We start from the raw sequence: 19,157 nt of genomic DNA on the forward strand, positions 1-19,157 counted from the left end.
CCTTACAGTTGGATCTCATGGAGGCATTTCCTCAACTGAAGCTCCTTTCTCTGTGATAACTCCAGCTGTGTCAAGTTGACACAAAAATAGCCAGTACAATACCACAAGGAGTTATTGTAGAAATTTAATGATGAAATTCAGACAGTGCCTAATACAGAATGGGTATACAATAAGTGTGGGACAAACACGAGGTTTCAGTAGGGTGACTATAGATCACAGATTTAGAAAGCTCTGTGCTAGGTCCTTTGTTTCTAAGCCTCCCAGTTGACATTTTAAGAGCAATCAATGCTTTCTCCCCTTCCAAGGCTACATACAAGGAAAGGAACGTTGTCCTTTCCTATGATGTGAAGGCAATACCTCACTCAGCCTTGGCGAAGGGACTCAGCTACACCTGAGTACTTACTGCGTCTCTCCCACCTCAGCTTCATTTTACAGTGCCACAGCAGGCTCATGCCAACATAGCTACTCTTGAACAGACTCATATTTCCCTAGCTCTTGGGAAAGCTGCAAGTGTTGGGGTTGCCAGCTAAAATAAAGATCCCAAAGCAACACCAAGTCCAAACAAATGAGAAATAATATGAGAAAAAAAAAGAGCATTGCTTACCAGTGTATACCATGTGTTTCAGTTTGCTGCAGGTTTGGCATGGCTTGGGGCTGGTATTCAGTGTCTCCTATCTCTAACCCTTTGTGGTCCGTTCATTCTAGATGTGTTCTCCATCCCTCTTATGGCCTCTGCCATCGCAATGGACAAGGTGTTCCAGTTTCTTCTTCTTAGCTTTACCCTCAAGCTGGAATCAGGCATTTTTCAAAAGAGCCTTTGAAATCCTTACTGTTATTATTTTTTTTAACTTAACACAAACTAGAGTATGTGGGAAGAAGAAACCACAATAGAGGAGTTGCCTCCCTCAGATTGGCCTGTAGGCACACCTGTGGAATGCTCCTTGATTGATGGCTGATGTGAGTAAGGCCATCCCCACCAGAGGTAATGCCAGCATTGCAGGTGGGCCTGGGCTGTATATGAAAGCAAGCTGAGCAAGCCATGGGGAGCGAGCCAGTAAGTAGTGTTCCCCTCACCTCGTAATCTTGTCTCAGCTCCTGACTCCAGTTCTTCTCCTAACTTTCTTTGATGATGATTGTAGCTTGTAAGCTGAAATTAACCTTTTCTCCCCCCCCCCCAAAAAAGAATTTTTTTTGCCAGTGTTTCATCACAGCAGCAGAAAAAGCAAACTTGAGTACTCTCATGGCCACTTATCCTTGTCCTCCTGGGCACATACTAAACAGTGAGGGGAAAAGAAGAGCAGGCAGTGAACCCGGCAGAGGTCAATTGAAGGGGTGGGGAAGGAAAGTAGCAGCATCCAAGTCATGGATGCTCATGAGAGGCACAAAATGTGGTATGAGTCTTATTCCAGCAAAGAGTCAAGGAAAAGGGCAAGGAAGTACTTAGTGAGCTGGGACAGACATCCACTCCAAGGAGAGACAGCAGGATGGTGGGAAAGTGAAGGATAAAGCTACTGGGCACCACATGATGAACAGCCAGGGAGCATGCTCTGTCTGCCCTTGCATAGAACCTCGTGAAGATCCACATTCCACCCAGGCACTTCTAGGGAACAGGAGAATGTTTGTGAAGACCCACCCTGTGTGTGAGGTGGAATGAGTCGTGGCCTTGCACTCTCAAAGGTTTGCTGAGAGTCCACTCATTTCTGAGAAGTGTGCTTGATCATCTAAGCAAGCGTAGATTTGACCTTGTCCCACTGACCTCACATGCTAATGGAGAGAGTTCTCTAGTCACACATGTCAGAGTAACAGGTTCCCCCAAGGAGAGGCCTACAGTATATTGTTACAATACAGTCGGGATACTGAAGGAGTAGGAACTAGCCCAAGATTAAGTAGTCAAAGACAGGAATACCAGTCAGGCCATGAGTATGGCACATGGAGAAATACACATTCCAAAATTCTAGGATAGGATAGACTGGAGTATATAAGTGACTCTGATGGCAGAATACAGAAAGGATGGACATGGTATGCTATGGGGGTGGGGAAGCAGACAGGAGCCAGCTAAGCAGTAATGTTCTGGCACTCAGAGCTTTCATTCAACAAATCACTAGTTCAAGATGAGAAGACCTCAAGACTCAGAGCTAAGAAGGAATGTCAGGTTTAGGGGTTTGGGAACCCTTATGTCCCACAGCAGGTAATCCACAGGAATAAGCAGAAACACAGACCTCAAGGAAGACAGCAGCAGAGGCCCAAAGAAAGCCACCTTCATGTTCAATAACAAATCACAGTGATATCAAAGTTATAGAAGGATGGATTTTCTTTTTTTATTAAGTGTTTTCTTTATTTACATTTTAAATGTTATCCCCTTTCCTAGTTTCCCCTCCAAAAACCCCCTATCCCCTCCCTGCTCCCCCTGCTCACCAACCCACCCACTTCTGCTTCCTGGCCCTGGCATTCCCTTATACTGGGGCATAGAGTCTTCACAGGACCAAGGGCCTCTCCTCTCATTGATGACCGACTAGGCCATCATCTGCTCCATATGCAGCTGGAGCCATGAGTCCCACCATGTGTTTTCTTTGGTTGGTGGTTTAGTTCCAGGGAGCTCTGGGGGTACTGGTTAGTTCATATTGTTTTTCAGAAGGATAGATTTTTCAATCACAGGATATGAAGGCACAGGCATCAGGGAGCTTTACAGACAACTTGCATGTTTCCACTGAGAAAACCAAGATTCAGTCACTAGCAAGAAACTGAAAGGGAACAAATCTCTCCAAGAAAGAATCATATGATTCATCCAGGGAAGTTCAGTTTTGTTTAAATTCTCAATTGGAAGATTAAAGATACAGATCTTTTAAACATCCCAGTTGTCTTTGTGAAGTAAAATATCTCTTTGCAGCTCTTTAGTCTACCTGGTTAGTGGAAATGTAAACTTATAAGCATGATGTAGTCTTAAAAGGGCCTTGTTAGGTTCATTCAGTCTTCACTGTGCTGAGATCTGCCACCTTGGTTCCCACAGTAGAGGCACACTTGTGACATTTCCTCTTATCCTTTGTGTGTGTTGCCCATGGAGTTTTTTCTTATGTCTAGTCAGAGATGGTCAATTCACAGCAATTCCCTAATACCTGACCTGGTGTTACCAGCTATAGTGGATGCTGGAGACCCTCCTTTGAACATAGTGCCTACCCCAGCATTGCACTGCTATGGAAGCTAGGAGGGGTCCAGTCAGCTGACAAGCCACACTGCTGACTCTCCACAGAGGTCATGGAGGTTTTTTCTTTTTCAGCCTACAATGTAGTAGATTTCAAGAGCCGAATTAACAGCTCCTATTTGCTTCTCAATTAAAGCTCAAGGAACTTTAAAAGAAAATCATTATTTCCAAATTTCAAAGAAGCATCACACTATATACTCACTGACGTGAGTGGTATGACTCATGACACAAATATAATAAATGAGAGTGCTGAAGCAGGTCCTTTGTGTGGAAGTCAGATGGCTCATGTCTCTCCCCCTGCCTCCTGAATTCTACTGGTGAGTTTCCTGTGGTTCGTGGTCCCTGAGCTGCTGGTTGGAAGTGGACTGGGATAATGAGTTAGTATCCCACAATGAGTCAGGTGACGACAAGAGGAGGAAGATCCTACAGGAAGGTGTCACCATTCATTCTGGAGAATAAGGTCCAGCCTGTACCTGGGAGCAAAGGCATTAGACCTGAAAACACTGAACCAGTTACAGAAAAGAAATTTTCCTCCCATAAAGGGTGCAGTTTAGAACCCAAGTTACAGTCCTGTAGTTGATCCTCCTACTTTTGTCTGCAAGGGGAAAACAGACTGAGGGGATAGAAGTTCTCTGTGGAGCAAGAGAAGACCTGGTGTGACTCCCAGCCTTGGCCTGGATGAGCACTGAGCGCACTGTGATACTCTCTTTACATTTGTCTAGTAATGTAAGCCTACACTGAGGCTAAGGCGATGTAGAGTGTTTATCTAAAAAAGATAAATATCATAGAGGTGAAAATGAAAAGGGTTGCATGACTCCAATACCAAATGTTTGGATAACTAGTGGTTCATTTTCTATTCATCTCCCTCCCCTCCCTCCATCTCTCCATCCTTATTAAATCTGAATACAATTTTCAGGATAGCATGATGTTTTAAATTATCTTTCCTAGCATTTGTGTTGTGTCTTGTAGTCCCTTGCTGGAGTCAAATTCTATCAGATAAGCAACAGGAGAGACCTGTATGCCATGTCTTGGCCTTTTAGAAACTTCTTCAAGTGAGTACACTCTACCAACAAAGCTGACATGCTGGCCAGCAATGCAGATAAAAGATGACTTCATTGAAGGGCAAGCCTGAGGATCTTAAGGACAGACACAGAAAACTACCTGGTGACACTCTAGGTAGAGGGGAAAATCATCTGCAATGTGACCCTTCAAAGCAGGCTCACTGCCTCCCAGGAGAGGCCTCTTCTCACAGGTCTGGAGGCCAGGGGCCAAGTATTGGCAGATATGGACCCTCCTGAGAGCTTCTCTTTGCTTCATAATGGTCACTTGCTTGTTAGCCATGTAACAATCTTTTTGTTCTGTATGTATACACCCCGAGGATGTGTCTCTTTTTGATTCTAAGGACAGCAGTCAGATCAGACCAGAGTCTCTCTTGGTAGCTGCAGTCAACCGTAAGTAGTACTTCAGAAACCCTGTCTGCAAATAGAGTTGAGTTGAGGATTGAGGCTGAGAGTCAGGGGGGCACAACTTACTCTATAGCACCTTCCTAACTGTCTAACCCATTTTTTTAGGTAAAAAAACAGACCAAGCAAGTGAAATGTAGTGTTCTAGTTCACTAGCCCGTAACAGGGTGCAACTCACATGCAAATGACCTCAGTGTCATGGTTCTGATCTCTTTAACTCCACTCACAGGACACCCTTTCCATAGCAAAGCACATGTAATAACATATTTATATGCTAGATTGTTGGGGATTGGTTCTAAAGCTTTAGTTTAATCAGGAATCTGCATGACAAAACTCTGAAGGTGCCCCAATTGGTTTTTGATAGATCAATAAAGAGCCAACAGCCAATGGTTGGACAAAGGGAGTTAGGGAGGGCGCTTTAGATGTGCAACTTCCCCAATTAGGCCTGAGCTAGCGGGCAGAGGATCGCAGCATTTTAAAAATTAGTCTTTCTCTCTCTCTCTCTCTCTCTCTCTCTCTCTCTCTCTCTCTCTCTCTCTCTCCCCGTGTGTGTGTGTGTGTGTGTGTGTGTGTGTGTGTTTGTTTCCTTCCTGGATCCAAAGAACAGCTGGGCAGGTGGCTGGAAGGAAGCAATGTGCTGGATCACAAAGTGGTATAGCCAAACTTACCACCATCTTACAAATAGATGGTGTCACACATCCCCCAACACACACTCTCTCTCATGTGTGTCTGTGTATATCTCTCTGTTTGTGTTTGTTTGTATGTATCTGTGTGTGCCTCTGTCTGCATGTAGAAGCCATGTTACCTTGTGGCGAAAGTAAACTAAGAGCGTGATACTTTCCAGTGAGACTCATGCCCTTCACAGCAAGCAGCCAGAGGAAGCAGAAGCTATAACTTTCTGCACCAGCATGGAGATCTTCGGCTGTGCAGTCCAAGAGCAGTGTGATCTATGTGCATCCTTATGTCACAAAGTTTGGAGGACAGGAAGAATCTCGCTGTATTAAATAGACAAGTTCTGTTTTTCAAAACCCACCCCATTTTTTCCATCTTTATATGAGAGTGATTTTGGTTAAAAAACAAAAAACAAAACAACAACAGGATTTCTTCACTCTACTACCAAAATGAGGGTCACATACTGGAGAGTGAAGGCTGTTGGAAGGTCTAGCAGCTCACATATGTACAATACTGAGCAAAGGACTCAACACATAAAATCTTGGAAATTTTTAGAGCTCCTAAAGGAATTTTTAAAATCATTTCATTGGAAATAATTTCGCAGAATTTTTAGGATTTCAGAGAAGTTTCGAAACCAAGTACCAGTTTCTCTGCCCTGCCCCCAACTCCACCCCCCCCCCCCCCCCCCCCCCCCCGGCCCCAGTGATAATATCTCTCTGAAAGAGCAATTATCAAGACAGGAAGCTAAGAGTGACACAGAACTGTGTAGTGGACTAAAGTCCTCATTCAGATTCCTTCCGTTTTCATACTCATTTTATCCATGCATTCTGTTTATTAAGTTATCATACATAGTCATGAAATCATCAGCATTGTCAGAGACAGTACTCTTCTCTCACTGAAAAGCGAAGCCCTCTCATCAACCCTTTAGATCACGGCCTTGCTCCACAGTTAAGCTCTGAAGACCACCAATCCTTCTGAATCACTGAAAGGTTCTTTTAAATATTTATTTTTATTTATGCATCTGTGGCTGGGTGCATGTGTATGCACAAATGTGTGCAGTACACATATAGACTAGAAGAGGGCACTATATCCCCTTGAGCTGTAATTACAGGTAGTGAGCTACTCACCGTGGATGCTGAGAATTAACCTTCAGTCCTGAACAATACCACTAAGTGCCCTTATTGCTGGCATCAGATTCTGAGCATATCATACGAATGGAGCTATATAAGTACCACCTTTTGGGGACTGGCCTTTGTCACTAAGACTGATGCCTATTGCACACATACAAAACGTCTTCTCAGTGCTCAACCTGAGAAAGATAAATCTCTCTCAAATTAGACTTTTTTAAATTAACAAGAATATAAAGGCTTACATGTATACAAAATTGAAATATTATTTGGTCCAATTTCAGTTCCATGGTTTAACCCAAAGGAAACAGTAAAGCAAATATCTGAATGCTTATATGGACCACAGTACTATTTATATTGAAAACAAAAAACAAGCATGCTCTATATTCAACAATAAGGATGGGAAGTTACATAGTCATGTAAAATACTCTAAATGAACTTAAAAATGCCTAGAAAGAGTACTTCAATATACTATTTGGTTTTAAGAGACACTTGCATAAGATGTACTTTAATAAAAAAAATGGATGGCCCTCCAAATACATACAGAAATCATAAATAATAAATAATAAGCACTTAGCTATTTTTGATAGCAAGAATGCACACAACATACAGTTCTCTTCCTTTTGTTTTTGTTTATTCATATTAAGAATGAGATTTCTCATTGTAGAAAAGCATCATTTAAAAAATATTAAAAAAAAAAACTAAAAAGATGGCTCAGTGGTTAAGAGCACTGACTGCTCTTCCTGAGGTCCTGAGTTCAATTCCCAGCAACCATATGATGGCTCACAACCTTCTGTAATGGGATCTAATGTCCTCTTCTGCTGTGTCTGAAATCAGCTATAGTGTACTCATATACATAAAATAAATAAGTAAATCTAAAATGAAACCTCCATTGCTGAGGATGTTCATCTTGTTTTCAAGATGTCCCTATTTGTGTTCCATAGTTTGGAATCTTAACCCTAAAGTCATCATGAGATGCATGTCACCTGGGCTTGGGGTGGTGAGGTAATGGAAGAAGAGATGACCTTGGCTTCCAGAAGCATTATCATTACTGAGGTCCAATATAGAGGGAATAAGAGTCATTTGCTGGGAACAGTAATGGCCTCCAATGGAAAGTTAAATGAGCTAGCCTTTAAAAGAAGTAAAGAATTGGATAGGTGGCTGGGGAGAACCTGGTAGTGGTAGCAAACAGAAGAATTAACAGTGGTTTATGGGAGCGTGGTGGTGTTTGAAGAACTCATCAGTCTCATCTAGAGAGAGGCAAGGACAGAACCTTCTCTCCTTTGGAGCCATCAGAAAGGAGATCCAAGAGCTAGGCAGGCAGGCAGGCCAGCTCCTACTGATTTTGCTTGTATTACAAATGAAACTGACTGACCAATTAAGACAAAACATATTGAAGCCTGTTTGCCCCCTCAGTGACCACTTCTATCCACAAACTCAGCGATCTTGACACTAAACAGAGCAGAGGGGACCACCCACCAAAGCCACCACATTCAGACAAAGAATCCAGACAATGGCAGGAATAGTGCTTCTTCAACTGAGGCTTCAACTCCCAGGCTGTGTGGTGGGTAGGTTTTAGAGTTTCTGATCCAGGCTCCTCACAGGGTTTGAGCTAAGAAGGAACTGCCTCCTCTAGTGGAAAGATAGACTTTGACAAGGTGAGAAAAAGCCAAGTACCTCCTTTCAAATGATCATGAAGAAGAGGCATCCTAAAACTCGGCCCACGTACCTTGAAAAATTCCTGCCATAATCGAGGGCTCCTGATCTTAATAGTATCATTTCAATACTTTTAGAAGGTCCCCAATAGATAAACAGACAAAAGGAATATTAAGTTTCAGAGCCAATTAAACCCAGTGCAAATCTGGAGTTAGCTTTCTTGGTCATGCAACCTGTATAGTCACATGTATCCCTTGCTCTGGAATGTCCTACTCTTAGTTAATGCTCTGCTGACATCTTCAACATATTTACATTTGATGAAGAAGCACTGTTACTCTGTTTTAGACCTGGTCCATATTCTGTTGCTCTAACAGAACACCGGTTTATAAGTAATTCATGAAGGAAAGAGATTTGCTTTGTCTCATGGTTTCAGAAATCTAAGAGTATGAACACTGGCTGTCTCCTTAGCTCCTGGCAAGGGATTCAGGATCATCTATGTGAAGGATGGATGAAAGGTGGGGAGTTCAGTGTGTCACAAGCCACTGGCTCACAAAAGTAAACCGTTCCTGTACATTCTGTAATGATAGAAAGACCTTAAGCCCTCCTCAGACTTATTTGCTCATAAGTAAGACCTAAGCCTCAACATGTGTTTTGGAAGTCACTAACCATAACCAGACTGTGGTAGTACTGAAAATTATGTGGCCACCCTGATGTCTACAAAGGCTTAAGTTAGGCTACATAAAGACAGGGGTGGTAAGAAAATGCTGTCTCCAATCACAGAGTTTTGGTCTCTGATTCTACACAAATGTTTACCAGTGTTCATGGATGCCTAGCTTCAGTTTCTAGGGTTGTGACAACAGAGAGCAGAATTTCCCTTCAACCAGCAACTGGCTAAAGCAGTCTTCATCATTCATTCAATGTAGTAGTTTTAAAATTAGCTTGTTTGAGAGATCGGGGCAAAAGGGACAGCTTCTGACCACCGGAACACTACTTTGAACTCTCAAAAGAGTCAGTCATTTAATTCCAGTTCTTATGGATTTGATGGACAGTGATGCTCAGAGACTGGAGTGTTGTACTCATAATATGCCTGAGTTCACAAAGATGCAGGTAGAGCTGCCAGAGACGAGGGGTGCTGGCAATATGAATTGTGGTATCTAACTGTATGCTAGCGAGCAAACAACCGCCAGCCCAGAAAACTTACTAAAAATATCCAACAACTCCTAAAAGCTCTACACTTTACAATGGGAATCTCTGGCCAAGGCAAATTCGGATTGCTAGATGTTGTTGAAGGTGTTTCTGTGGAAGAGGCCATTGTCTGGCACAGAGATGCCAGTATGATGCAGAGCCTATCACTTTCTGGGAGTGGGATGGAGAGACAACATAGCTCACCTAGGTAGGAGTCTGGGAATAATAAAAAGGCCTCCTTTGGCTTTGTCCAATCTCTTCAAAGCCCCCTGAGCTATGGCTGGCTCTCAGTCAGTCTACTAATGCTCTCAGCATCCATGACTTTGATGATCAGAATGAGAATCCAGAAAATAAAATTTAAGTCAAACCATACAAACACATACAATCAAATGAGACCATGCTGAACCCTTCACAACTCACCTACAATGAGAATCTGCTGTTTGAGGTTTCTGCTACCAGGGAGCCCACTGTTATATAAGAGTCAAGGGATGTGATATGGATACCACATAAGACACAGCCCAACAAAACACTAGATTTCATTGGGAGCATATAAGCAATGCAGAATGGATTATCTGGACAGGGTGATCAAGGTTCAGAGGAAGCAACATCTGGGATGTTCTCTCTTTGTTAGGGTTTCTCCTGCTGTGAAAGACACCATGACCATGACAACTCTTATAAAGAAAAAACTAACTGGAGCTGGGTTACAGTTTCAAAGGTTTAGTCCATTATCATCATGGCGGGAAGCATGACAGGGTGAAGGCAGAATTGGGGCTGGAAAAGGAGCTGAGAGATTTACATTTCTATCTACAGACAGCAGAAAGAGACTGAAGCACACTTTGAGTTTCTTAGACCTCAAAGCCCACTCTAGTGACCCACTGCCTCCAACAAGGCCACACCTACACCAAAAAGGCCACACCTCCTAATAGAGCAAGCTTTCAAACACATGAGTCTATGGGGGTCATTCCTATTCAAGCTACTATACTCTGGATATCAGTCTGAGCTGCTGGTGGCAAACTGCTCCATGGAATACCTGCTTCTGCCTGCAGCTACCTCCTCCCTCCAACCACACTCGCACTCGCATGGGGAGATAGAAAGCAGGAAGCTCATCGCACTGCTGAGAAAGAAGAAAGGTGCCACTTGTGAGTTTGCTCTCTGGGTCCATCACTGCATACCCATTACCTCCGTTACCCAGCAGTGTGTGGACCCCAAATGGGTCCTTGAGGAACAGCCAGGCTTCTGCCCCCTAAGCAGAATGATAATGAGAATTCAGCTCTGAGTAGGGCCTGCTGATCCATGCAGGATGTTCCCTTCCAGCTCCAGCTGGCTGTTAAATGAGGTTAATCTAGCTCAACCCGCTGAGATTTTGCAGCAAATGCCCAAGAAAGCTGCTACACTCCAGGCAAACAGTTTTACAAATTCACAACAAAAGAGCATCTTCCCTCTGTAAAGACAGGAAAGAGCCTCTGCACCACGCACAGATGCCTTCAGCATTATTGCCATTATTTACAGACTTCTACCCAAGCGAGCAATTCTGCCCTCACCGTCCCTCTCTCAGGATGTGTGATAAGCTACACATCACTTGAGCATCTCTGTGGCAAGACAACTGGCCTCTTCCTAGGAAATGCCTTCAGCATAAATTGCCAATCCTAACATGTCTGGGGAGGCAAAGGGACTGACCATCTGGGAGCTGTACCAGGGCCAGCTGGATGAAGTTGCCAGGGATGGGCCTACAGAGCACAGGATCTGGGTCTAGCATCTGGGTCCTCCCCAGGCTCAGTGACCACAGCTGAGGCAGAGATGCTGCACGCTGCACCTCACCACTTCCACTGTGCCATGTGATGGGGGAGCAGTTAATGTTTGGATGAATTGGCACCCAGACTCAGAGCAGAGGAACAGCACAGAGTGAAATCATGCCTGCGTAAGGCCTCCAGTGATTTTCATAGCTCATCTCAACCAGGTTTGTCAAGAAGCTTAATCCTGTAATTAAATCTAGAAGACAGGCCTTGAGGCTGCTTTCCAGCGCTGATGGGGGAATCTAGATATGAAAGAAGGTGAATTGCTTTGCCTGCCAAGGTTTTTAAACTTATCATTATTAATTTGTCAACTTATTCACGAGAAACATCCAGAAAGGACACGAGAGGCCTGTGAACACCTAGGTTCTCTCCACAGAAGACAGACCCTAATCACAGGCAACCTGTTGATGTGTTACATGTGAGGTCATTTTCCATGAAAGGTTGTGTTGTGTGGGGTGTTCATCTGACCCCAATGCAGGACACTGAGGTTGCACGTGTGGGGGGGATGTTTGACCAATCTCTGATCTGAAACAAAAAATTGCAATTTAATATAAATCCTTCTAACAGCTATTTTTGTTGTAGGTTTTTGTTTTTATCCTGAGCATGGGACCCTGGATTCAGTTTGCCTAATATAAAATGAGATCTGGACCTTGATCTCCTTCCATAGGGGATGTGAGGAGCAAATGCGTGCTGAGACGCAGTAAGGCTTTGCAAAGGATGGAGACACACTCCAAGTGGAGGCGGTGGCAGAGCTGTATTGCTGTTAATCCAACACGTTCTAGATCTCTAGCCAGTGTCCAATCCAATATCCAGGACAGCAATACCAGCATAGAAATCAGGGTGTTGATTTAACTCAGTGTCTGGACTTTAAGATGCGTGGGCAAGATCCTGATCATTGTTCCTTGTCTTCCTGTCAGTGATATTTGCCATAACCTAACATGAATTTTTATGTAAGACAGTGTTTTTGTTTTTTGTTTTTTTTTTTGTTTTTTTTTTTCTAACTAGCAAGTCCCAGAGCTTCCTTACATAGTAACAGAATTCTGTTAATAAGTCTCCGGTGTGATCCTCAGACTGGACTACAATGTAGTCATGCTTTATCTAGAGAATGCTTTGTTCACTGATGGCCAAGGATGTGCATTTGAGACTGGACCACAGTCTAAAGTAAAATCCCTGTTATTATGAGGTAAGTGCTTGTCAAATCACAGCCCCCACTCCCTCAGCCCAGTAGGAGGATGACTCCATTAAAAATGTCTAAAGATGGGACTGGAGAGATGGCTCAACATTTCAGAAAACATTCTGATCTTCCAGAACTGAGTTCAGTTCCCAGCACCCACACTGGGCTGTTCACAACAGCTTGTAATTCCAGCTTCAGGAGATCCTGGACCTTCTTTTGGTTGCCATTGGTGCCCACAACTGACATGGGCATACCCCACACACATATACACATAGACATAAGCACTTAATTCAAAAAACTAATTTTTAAAATGAAAAGAATATACAAGTTCTGTTGGGGAGATAGTTCAGTGATTAAGACTGTTGGCTGTGCGATCGTGAGGCCTTGAGTTTGAATCTTAAATTTACACATAAAAGCTGGGCTCTGCCTTGTGAGTCTACAACCTCAAAGGATTGTTGGAGCTTGCTGGATGCCAGTCTAGCCACAAAAAACAAAATCAAACAACAATAAAAACCATTGTGCGCTCCAGATTCAGTGAGATCCCCTCTCAAGGGAATAATGTAAAGAGCAGCAGAGGATGTCGGGCATCTTCCTCTAGTCTCTACCTGCCCATGTGCTTTAATCAGAATTGCTCACTAGTATCTGATCAGTTTCATTAATGCTTCCCCAAAGCTCCAGAGAATTTGAGGCAGCAATGTGATAGCTTGTATGTTTAACACGGCTCAATAGCTTCCCACCCAGGTGGAAGTAGTGAGCGTATGTCACATCTTTCTTTATGTTCCACACAGCTATGCTCTGTCTTACTAATGTGGATAGCACAGCACCATAGGAACATCTTAAAAACACCTCTCGTCATGCTATGGTCAGACATGTCCTATTGTTGGTCCTACTATTTGCCTACTATAAACTCAGAATCGGGCTTTACGTCTCCGACTGGAGAAGAATGAAATAACATTGAACACTGTAAGAAAAATAACTCCACCTGTTCCACAAGGCAATGGGTGTGGGATAGCAGACTTCTTCTGTATGACTGGTGTTGTTCTGAATTTACGATGTTTATTTGCACACATAAATCAGCACCTCTATGTTTTAATCATTCGTCTGATGAGCTGAACAAATATGTTGGGACCAGAACTGGTGATGCATACATTGGTAACAATAACGATAGCAATCATGAGAATCTAACATGTTTTCTATATTGTATGATATGCTATTATTTCATACATATATATATATGTGTGTGTGTGTGTGTGTGTATATATATATATATATATATATATATATATATAGCTGTGTACAATCCTATCCTTATGTTTTGCCTCCCAGATAAATACAGATGAGTAGTGAAATTTAAAAATAAAAATCAATTAACTGGTGAGTGTATTGAAGGTGGAAACTCCATCCAAGGTAGACATTCCCCCTGAACCCTCATTTGCTAAGGAATGAACTGAAAGGAGGCTTCTGGCTTCCATGTGCTCCATTTAGAAATGTTTAAAGCTGAATTATGCAAAATCTGCATATGCTAACACATCTTCTAATCTCATTTACAGTTTACACCAAGGATTAGCAAACGATCATCCATGGGCCATGCTTGTCTACTATCCATCTGTGTAAATAAAGTTTTATTGAAACTCACCGAGGACCATTCATCATGTATTGTCTGTGTCACTATTGTGCTACAATCATAAAACCCAGTCATTATAGCAGAGACTTTATAGTCACATAAACCAAAATATTTACCAGTGAGCCTTTAACAAGAAGCTTTCTAATCTAGGCTCATACAAAAAAAAAAATCACATTAATTCCAGTGCACTGACATAGAGATAAACCTAATGGCATCAGAACTGCCCTAGACTGACAGCTTTAAGCCAAACTATATACTGACACAGAGCCTAACATAGATAGTCCCCTAATGGCAATCTGGCTACTTTTAAATAAGTGCATTGATCAAATACATATAAATAGATAATTACATATAAAAAGTAATATTTGAAGAATTTCTAGGAATAGTCTCTCAAAAAAGAGCCCCCAGATCACCATTTTCTAGCTTCTCTGCAAGGCTGTCTCACAGTAACCAGGATTTCTTTTTTACTGTGTATCATCTGAACTATCTTTTATTAAGTAATGTCAGGTAACCTGGTAATGTGGATTTAATAGTATGTGGACGTATCTCTTGGCCATGACAAGCAAAACTTGCCCCATGAGAAAAGGAAAATTGATCTGGAAATTAGAAGTCCTCGGACCCGGAGAGAAGTGAATGGGTCAGTAGGTATTGTTCTATAAAAAGTTTGTTTTAAGTCTTTGTGTGATTATCAGTAATGTGAAATTATTGTTAACATACTTATTTCCAATGGCAAGTGTGTGCTCAATATAAAGACAAATATAATATTGCAGAAATATATCAGATGGACTTCTTAAATTATGCCTCTCTACCCTTTCCTCCTCCCTCTTCTCGCTTACTGCCTAAAGCAAGCAAAACAGAAACTACCATTTCACAATAGTAGTTTACTGTGAAGTATACACTGTTGTTATTCCGTCTGTCTGCCTCTGTCTTTCTGTGTGTACTCTATTCTTGTTGTTTTTACTAACTTCTGTGTGTACTTTATTCTTGTTGTTTTACACCCCCTCCCACCAAGACGGTGGTCTACAACACCCTGACACACGACATACTTCTACAGCCAAGTGAGGCCTGAAGTTCCAGCATCCTGGCTGCTCCCTTCAATGAAGAAACCGGAAAACCTAGCAACTCTGCTAGGTCCTTTTGTTAGGTCAAGGAGCTTTTGTGTCTCCTAATGCCAGGGGAAGAGATGAGAGCTGCACAAGAAGATGAGAAGGGGGTGGGGGGGGGTCACGTGGGTCTCTAAGATTGGTGGATTTTGCAACAGCCAATTCACAAATGAATCTTAAATGGAACCATGAAATTTGGTGGATTTCAAGACATCTTCATTATAAAACCAGAGAAAAACCATATCACCCTCCTGCCTCCCTCCTATTCCCCCTCTGCTCCCCGCAGAGACCACTGGAGGTTCATTTCAAGGCCTGATGAATGGTTCAGAAGGCCTGAAGTAGATTACAATGTGAATTTTCTTGTTTGAATTCTACATTTGAACTCCAGACTCACCCAATTTGTCATGGTTTCTTTTTCCTTAAAGAAAATACCAGCCAGTTATTTAGTATATAGAACAGCAAAGGCAAATGTTCTCCAGACAGAAAACCACACCTATAGAAGACAAAACCAACCAGCTAAGAGAACCTCCAGACCCTGTCTGGGGATGCCGAGCTGTCGGCTATTTATTTTATGCAAAAATCACAGGAAGCCAGTTTTGATCAAAGTCAACCAACATTTCCACCCTCTTCTTGCCTTGTTTTAAGAGACTTTAAAATCCCCACATTCCTTTTCTCGTATTAAGTAATTTTATCAAATGCTGTTTTGATTTAAATGACCATGCTTGGAGATTTAGGCTCCCTGGGTCAAGGCTACAGCACATCATAATTCTAGATGTGGCCTTCCAGGAGGTCTCTGTGCCCTTTGGGACCCACGTGCCCTTTGGAACTTTCAGGATCCACGGCTGAAAAGGTCACGTGGTATGGAGGGGGTGGTCTCAGATATCCCAAAGGCCCTAGAACAAACAAGCCTGCAAACTGCCTATCCCTAGATCCAGATTCTTCACCGTTGTTCAGAGACGGTCATAGCTAAATGGTTTTCGCCTGACTCGTTGAGCCACTTGAAATATATTTTTTTCATAAACTGTAAAGCTGAGGTCAAGGTTAATTTTACAGTTGCTTTATTATGGCTGTTGTACTGCTTCAGTGTCTTTCATTATCAGGAATAGCCTCCCTTCCCTGAACTGTTTTGTAACTTCTTCAAAACCAAATTGGTCACATTTGTATGGGTGTCACACCTGTGATCCCTGCAAACCCTAGGCACCTTCATGTACACAAACGTGCACATACATGCACAAGCCAAAAAAGGGGAGGTTCAAGGAGAATCAGTCAGGAAAAGTCAACCTGTCCCCTTGGAGGTGATGCTTAACAGTACCACAGCTGGCACTGGTAGGAAGGAAGATGGACACAGAGTACAACCTTAGTTGTAATCCCTCAGAGACTATTCCTGATTTTATTTTATTTTATTTTCTTTGAGACAGAATAAGAAAGAGACAGAGACAGAGAGAACACATGAAGGAGAAGGAGTATGTGTGAGAGACTTCTTGATCTGGAACTTGCCAAGCAAGCAAGGGTGCTTGGCCAGTGAATCCCAGGCTCTACCCCTCCCCCCCCCCCAGTGCTGGAATTATAAAGTGCACAATATTTTCCACTTTCACTTGAGTTCTGGGAATTGTACATACTGGCTGGTTTTCTAGAGGGCTTGGGTTCTGTTCCCAGCACCCCATGGTAGCTCAAAACCATCTGCAACTACAGCACAAGGGGATCTGATGCCCTCTTCTGGTCTTTGTGGGCCTTAGGCCACTTATGTGGTATACAGAAATGCACACACGCAAAATACTCATACACATCAAATAAAATAAGGTTTTAAGCAAAGTCAAGTTGTCAAACTTTCACCAAGGTCATTGTTAACTGGGGTTTTTATAAATGGCCTTTTCATCATCTCATTTTGCTAAGGGTTTTTAAAAAAAAAAATAAAACAAAATAAAACAAAACAAAAAGACAAACAAAAATATGATAGGGCTTGGGTTTTGATCAACTGCTTTTTCCCAATCAAATGCTAGGCTAAAATATTGAGTATCTTCTCATCATTACGCTATGGCCATTGATTGATTTGACACTGATGTTGAAACAATTCTGGGTATTCAAAGTGAAGCCCACATGTGTGGTACACTGTTGTTTTCTTTTGTTCTACTATTATTTATTTTACCAGAGAAATCCCCCCACCCCCACCTCCCCACACCCCAAAAAGGAGAGGGTGATGCCTTAGTATGTTCCATTTGGCTCTAAGTGTCAACTTGTCAGTCTAGAGTCACCTGAGAAGGAAGTCTCAATTGAGGGTTTGTCGAGAGCAGATTGGCCTATGGGCATGTTTGTGGGGGATAATCTGGATTGTAAATGATGTAAGACAGCCCAGCACTCTGTAAGTTGACAACAACTGCCTGGGCAGGCAGTCCTGAGTCTGTCAGTGAAGTTCCTTCTCTGGCTTCTCTAAATAATAGACTACTATCTTTAAGCCAAAATAAATTATTTCTTCCCTTAAATTGCTTTTGTTCATGACCTAAAGCTAGGACACACCCTTTCTAATTTTTTTAAAGGATATTATGCAAAATTGGCATAAATCCTTCTTAAAGTGTTGGTACAAACTACTAGTAAAATCATCAGGACCTAGGAATTTCTTTGAGGGGAGGGCTTTTACATTTTCAACTAAGTTTCTCTTGATAGTTATAGGTCTATCAAACTGTCTATTTCCTTATACTGATTTTGGTATGTTTGCGTCATCGTTGATAAGTTGTTGAATTTACAAGCTCAAAGCTGTCTATGGTGTTCCTTTATTATCTTTTACAATATTTATTTATTTACTTATTTATTTATTCAATCTCTCTCTCTCTCTCTCTCACACACACACACACACACACACATTTTGGTTGATTTTCCCAGAGAGTTATGAAATTTACTGACTCTTTTTAAGGAGGCAGTTTTGACTTTCATTGATTTTTCTTCATCGCTTTCTTCTCCAATTTAATTGATTTCTGTTCTTTATCATCATCTTGCTTCCTTCTGCTTGCTTCCATTTCTCTTTCCTTTGCAACCTCCACTTGATCATCGTTTCATTTAGTGCTTGAAAGTGCTATCCTTCTTTCTTCCCCTACAACTTCATAGGAGACCCACTATTACATTGATGTTTCCTGCAAGCAATGCACCCTTTCTCTCTCAGTGTTTCAATAAGAAAACTAGTTAAATCATCTCAATACTTTCGAGTCTGAAAGCCCCTGCTTAGTTTGCCTTCTCCTGAATATCTTTCAGGTTCATTGTGTACATGTTTACTAGAGTTTTACAGTTTCAGCATTCTAAGGGAGTAAGCCTGATTGATACATAGCTTTTCCACACTATAGAAGCAAATATTTGGATACACACACACACACATACACATACATATATATGTGTGTGTGTGTGTGTATATATATATATATATATATATATATATATATATATTCTGAATTACTCTAGGTTTTTTTTTTTTTTTTGGGTTTTTTTTTTTTTTTGGTTTTTTTTTTTTTTTTTTTTTTTTTGGTAAGCATAAATCCAAAGACAATTTTAATGAATTTCTGGCCTATTTTCTCACCCAGTCCCATATATGACTTGATTCTTTCAAATGTCACAATGCTCTCTATTCTTTGTGGAAGTTATCAGCTACCAGAGAATGGCTTTGATCATTTAAACATCCTTCATTTTAAAATTGGAAACTTTCTTTTTTGTGGCCTGTCCGAGACAAACACTGGAGTAAAAAATAAATAAATAAATAAAAAATGGTGCCCTCCTCATCCAGGCAATGGAGAGAGGGAAAGTGCTTAGAGAAATGAGCAGGCTCCTCATCTTCATACAAACGAGCATCCTCAGGAAGTGTTTATTCTTTGAACTACTCTGTCCTTGTAAGCATGAAGTAAGTGTGTGTGTGTGTGTGTGTGTGTGTGTGTGTGTGTGTGTGTATGTGTGATTTTTTTTTGTCTCCCAAACTGAAACTCAGCTTTTAGTTTTCCTGTGTGCCAGATGGAATAAATCTTACCCAGTCTCCTGTAACTCTCTCCCTTAGAGATAAGCAAGCAAACAGCTTCCCCTACCTTCCTTTAAGATAGTACCAGTTTCTCTAGCAATAAGGGCCAGAGCTTTGCTCTGTAGTATGTGTCACAGAAGACTGCCTTGGTCATCCTCCTCTGTCCCCTC

The 19,157-nt window shown here is 41.9% G+C and overlaps 1 protein-coding gene across 2 annotated transcripts in view; it reads right to left on the bottom strand.

The window, feature by feature from the left end:
* Cacna2d3 (calcium voltage-gated channel auxiliary subunit alpha2delta 3) overlaps window positions 1-19,157 on the bottom strand; it is an 810,117-nt gene that overhangs the window by 403,328 nt on the left and 387,632 nt on the right. The gene's annotated exons all lie outside the window — the stretch shown is intronic.

The sequence above is a fragment of the Mus caroli genome, chromosome 14, assembly GCF_900094665.2.
Source record: "Mus caroli chromosome 14, CAROLI_EIJ_v1.1, whole genome shotgun sequence".
NCBI classification, from domain to species: domain Eukaryota; kingdom Metazoa; phylum Chordata; class Mammalia; order Rodentia; family Muridae; genus Mus; species Mus caroli.